This window comes from Pinus tabuliformis, chromosome 1_2 (genome assembly GCF_031772625.1).
Source record: "Pinus tabuliformis cultivar Carrire ecotype Pingquan chromosome 1_2, CPIR1, whole genome shotgun sequence".
NCBI classification, from domain to species: Eukaryota; Viridiplantae; Streptophyta; class Pinopsida; order Pinales; family Pinaceae; genus Pinus; species Pinus tabuliformis.
The window spans coordinates 49,264,667-49,270,473 of record NC_142298.1 but is presented as its reverse complement, the minus strand read 5'-3'; positions in this window follow the sequence as shown (position 1 = coordinate 49,270,473).

Genomic DNA, 5,807 nt, shown 5'->3' with positions numbered 1-5,807 from the left:
TACAATTAACTGGGAAATTAGAGAAACTAAAGTTTGATGAGCTCTGTGAAATGTTGACCCAACATGATAAAACCTTTGGAAAGAAGAAGAAAGTTGGTGAAGATGTTTTTTTCACAGAGGCCAGCACTAGTAAATCATCACAAACAGTTCTCGAGGCAGAGGTAGAGGGAATCAGAATCAAGTAGCACATAATGTAGAAAGTCGAGGTCGAAGCCAAAGCAGAGGAAACAACTTTAATAGAGGCAACAGTTCAGGAAGGAGTAATTTTCAAGGTAGAGGAAACAACCAAGGAAGAGGAAATTTTCAAGGACAAGGAAATAATAATCAAGGTAGAGGACAATCTCAACACAGAAGTCAAAGCAGAGGCAGATGACAATCTTCAGGAAGAGGAAGAGACTTAAGTCAAATTGTGTGTCGAAGATGTAACAAAGTTGGACATTATGCTGAAGATTGTCGAACTTCTCTTAATAAAATTCCCAAGTTTCAGCAGCACTCAGCACAATTTGCAAATGATCAAGATGATGATAACTCAGAATATGTTTTTACTTCCTCACCCGCATCACAACTTTCATCCCATCTTAGAAGTGATTATGAAGATGACTGGATCTTGGATTCCGGGGCAACTCGGCACATGACTTGTCGACGTTAATTTTTTTGAAATTTTCAAGATTGCCAACTTAATTCCATTTTTCTTGCCGATGATACAAAACATACTTCTTATGGAAAAGGAGCAGTTAAAGTTTTTCTCCCTGGCATTGGAGAAAAAATGATTTCCAATGTATGGTATGTACCAACTTTTAAGAAAAATTTGCTCTCTTTAGTCATGATTCGACAAGCAGGACATCAGGTCATTATGGAAGATGGTTTAGTCAAGATTAATTCAGTCAAACAGAGCTTGAAAACTGTCATGACAGGTTATGAAGATGGAAAACTATTACAGATGAAAGGGACAGTTATTCCAAGGCATTCTGATTTTGCAGGGGCAGTGACTACAGGTATTTCACCTGCAATACTATGGCATGTAAGATATGGACATTTAAATTTTGAGATTCTTTCTCAATTGCAGAAACAAGGAATGGTTAAAGGACTTCCCACTTTCAAAATGGAAAATGCAAAATGTGAAGCTTGCATTTATGGCAAACAAAGTCGAGAAAGTTTTCCAACAAGTTCATGGCGTGCAAACATGCGGCTACAACTAGTTCACAGTGATGTTTGTGGACCACTACAAACTTCATTTGGTGGTTGCAAACATTTCTTACTATTCATTGACGATTTCAGTAGAATGACTTGGGTTTACTTTTTGAAGAACAAGTTAGAAGCATTTGAGAAGTTTAAAATTTTTCGCCAACTTGTTGGAAATGAAGTCAAAGAAAAGATAGGTACTCTCAGGATGGATAATGGGGGAGAATTCACTTCAAATGAATTCAAAACTTATTGCAGTGAAAATGGCATAAGACAACATCTTACTAATGTTTACACTCCACAACAAAATGGAGTAGTTGAAATAATGAATCGCACCTTGTTAGGAATGGCGAGATCCATGTTAACTTTCAAGAGGTTAAGTCCAACATATTGGGAAGAAGCAATACATAGAACTGTCTACTTAAGAAACATATCTCCAACTGCTTCTTTAGACGGAATCACACCTTATGAAGCTTGGTTTGGTTTAAAACCTTGAGTTAAACATCTTAGAGTGTTTGGATCAGTATGTTATGCCTTAGTTCCGAAAGAAAAACGAACTAAGATTGACTCAAGAAGCAATACATACAACTGTCTACTTAAGAAACATATCTCCAACTGCTTCTTTAGACGGAATCACACCTTATGAAGCTTGGTTTGGTTTAAAACCTCGAGTTAAACATCTTAGAGTTTTTGGATCAGTATGTTATGCCTTAGTTCTGAAAGAAAAACGAACTAAGCTTGACTCAAGAAGTTTAAAATGCAAAGTGATTGGCTATTCTGATGAGAAGAAAGGGTATTGTCTTTTGACCAATGGAAAATTTATTGTGAGCAGGGATGTCATTTTTTATGAAACTGAGAGTAAGAGTGCTGAAGAAATCGACAATCTTCTTCAAAAGTTAGAAACTAAAGGAAGTAAAATAAATGGAAAAATTCAAAGTCAACCAACTTCACCAAATTGGTATCAACTTGATTTTCCTTCCTTTGAAGATGAATCATCTAGTCCATCTACATCAACAACATCATTTGGGTCTTCTAGCAGTTCATCTGCATCTCCAAGCAACAACAGTTCTTCTGACAGTGATTCTCCAAACTCTTCACCTGAACAAAGAACATCGGTTTATATTAATCCTCTTTATAATGATGGAGATTTTACAGAAGAGAAAACAAGTGAGCACCAACTATCGAAATGGGCAGTTCAACTTTTGAAAGATGTAAAGCCTAATGAGTAGAATAAAATAGGCACGGGAAGGGCACATAGAAGTGAAGGCAATTTTGCCTTGATAGCACATGATTTTACTGAACCTTCCACATACAAAGAAGTAGTAAAACATAAAGAATGGAAACAGGCTATGGTTGAAGAATATCAAGCAGTAATTGATAACAACACTTGGAAACTTGTTGATTGTCCACAAAATGTTAAACCCATAGGATGCAAATGGGTTTACAGAATTAAGCATAATCGAAAGGGAGAACTTGAAAAGTATAAAGCATGACTTGTCGCAAAAGGTTTTGCGCAACAGGAAGGCATTGATTATGAGGAAACTTTTGCTCCAACATCTAAATGGAACACCATATGATTAACACTTGCATTGGACGCTCAGAAAGGGCGGAAATTTCATCAAATGGATGTGAAAAGTGCTTTTCTCAATGGGGATTTATAGGAAGAAGTGTATATGACCCAACCGCCAGGTTTTGAAATTGAAGGACAAGAACATAAAGTATGCAAATTGATCAAGGCTTTAAATGGATTAAAACAAGCTCCCCAAGCTTGGTACGCAAATATGGATGAATACCTTAAGAAAGTTGGTTTTCAACGAAGTGAATCTGATGATACTTTGTATGTGCGACAACAGGGAAAATATCTGGTAATTATTGTTATGTATGTAGATGATTTGATCATTACTGGCAACCATGATGATCATAATGCACAGGTGAAAAAGGAGTTACATGCAGGTTTTAAGATGACAGATTTGGGATTACTTCACTACTATCTTGGAGTTGAAGTCTTCCAACGTCCACATCATATTTTCCTTTCTCAGAGTAAGTATGCAGCAGAGGTTCTTCAGCGATTTGGCATGCAGGATTGCAAGCCCATTCTCACCCCCATGGAGCAAAACTTGAAACTTTCAAAATTTGAAGGGGGGGAAAGGTGGATAGTACTACTTATAGACAATTGATTGGCAACTTGATTTATTTGACAAATACTCACCCTGATCTATCTTATGCAGTCAATATTATTTCATGTTTTATGCAAGAACCACGAGACAACCACTGGAATGCAGCCAAAAGAGTTCTTCGATATCTCCAAGGAACAAATTATTTTGGTCTTCTTTAAACAAAGACTAAAAACTTTGTACTTGGTGGATATTCCGGTGCAGACTTTGCTGGAAGTATTGATGATCGAGCATCAACAGCAGGTTATTTAATGAACATGGGGTCAGCAGCAGTATCTTGGAGTTGCAAGAAACAAGCTACAGTGGCCACTTCTTCCGCAGAAGCAGAGTACATTTCAGCATGGGAAGTAGGATGTGAAATTGTTTGGTTGCGCCGAATTTTGCAGGACTTGGGCATTTCTCAGGCAGAAGCTACATCATTATTCATTTACAGGGAGTCAACCATCAAACTTGCCAAGAACCCAGTTTTTCATTCAAAGGCAAAGCATTTGGACACCAAGTATCATCATATCAGTTCTCTCATTGCCAAAGATGTCCTCAAGGCAGTTTATTGTCCTTCCGAAGATCAGATCTTCGACATTTTCACAAAACCACTTAGCAGAATAAAATTTACTAAGTTCAGGGATGAACTTGGTATCTGTTATAATGTATCTTTGGATCATAGGGGGGAATTTTAGATGATCCAAAAATACAATATTATCATAGGTTATAAAATTGGAATAAAATAATTATTAATTTAAGATATTAAATTAATAATTATTATTCTAGAATGTTTAATTATTTAATGAAGACATTTAGAATTAGTGTATTGTTGTAACAAGATATGACTCTCCAAAAGAGTCATGTCTTAGGCTCTATTTTAGGAGATTTGTTAGCTAGATGGTTTGAATAACATTTATTGTAAATGGACACTTGTTATGTAATAAGTGATCCATAATTAGAGGTAGTTAGGACATTGAGCTTATAAATAGCTCATTGCAAGAGTGTTTGGTTGTTCGGGTGTAAACTCTTGCAAAATCAAATTATGTAATTATTTTTTCTGATTAATAAAATTACGTGTCTGAGGACACTTCTGCCATTACTCTTGAACATATCGGCGACACGATTTTGGAGTTTGGCACCTGTCGGATCCATAGGATCGGTGGTCATGATGACGTGGTAGAGATCAAATGGAAGGCAAAAATGAGTGGCCCAACCCAAGAAGGTCAAATTAAAAGGAGGATATCCCAACCCGACACGAAGTAGAAAGTGTCATGTTCAAGAGTGAGCTTCTGACACTACTGATAAAATTTCCAAATTTTCCCCCACCATTTCTAGTAGGTACCCAAATTATTTTTGATCACAAGCCTGAAGGGGATAACATATGCTCGCCCTGTAAGTTCATCCTTCAGATGAATCCGACCTAGTAAGTTTAGTGAGCCGTAGGACGGAGAAGCTCACATTCGTCATGGCAATGAATCCAATGTCGTTTAATGTTTTAATGAGTCTGACAAAGGGGTAACTCAGTATCTTTTTCATGTTTACAGTTTGAAAAAGACATGGAAAAGAAAACTCCACAGGGTCCCTTTTCGTAGATTTGTGTCTCCTGAGCCCAAAAAGGTAGAAAATGATACTTAAGAGAACCGCTTGACCACTTCATTCAAGGAATACCTTTTTCGTACATCCCAACCCAAAAAAGGGGTAAATGTATATTGGGTGAACGATGTTTCACAACCTTTAATGAGTTCAAAATGACAAGAGCTCGACAATCTTTTCGTTTTTAAAGAGTTGGAAAAGTGCTTGAAAGTAGACCCCCCATTTTATTCTCTTTTATGAGTCAAAAAGGGAAAAATACTCGGCGATATTTTCATTTGAGTTTTACGAGTCGAGAAAAGAGCTGAAACACGACTCCAGTACCATCATCGACAATTTGTCACCTATCACTGCACAAAAAGGTAAATGCATTATCCAGTTCTGAGGCAAAATGGGTAAAAAATACTAAAAAACCCTAATATTTCATGAAAAAATGAATAAAATGAGGAAAAAGTAATTATTTTTTACCATTTACCATTTTACCTTTTGTGAAGAGATTTTTACCCACTTGTGCCCTAATTTTTATGCAGCAAATTGCAGGAGATGCAGGCGGTCATTCGCCAAGCCTTCAGTTGCAGGTAAGAGCCAAGACCTTAAGCTCCATTTCATACTTATTTCACTTGTTTTTATCCATTTTTTGGATTTCATGGGGAGGTTTTGGCAAAATTTTTTTGCCCTTGGTCGATGCCATTTTCGGGCACAGAATCACGCCGATCGGGGGTTGCTAAGACTACCAATCACGCCGTTGGTGCCACTATTTTTAAAACAGCCACGTTGATGCCTTGAGCAAAGAATTTCCATTTTTTGCTCAATTCGACCGTTTGAATCCAAATTTTTCTGGCCAAAGATGATTATTGACTTGATTATATGGTTTTTGCA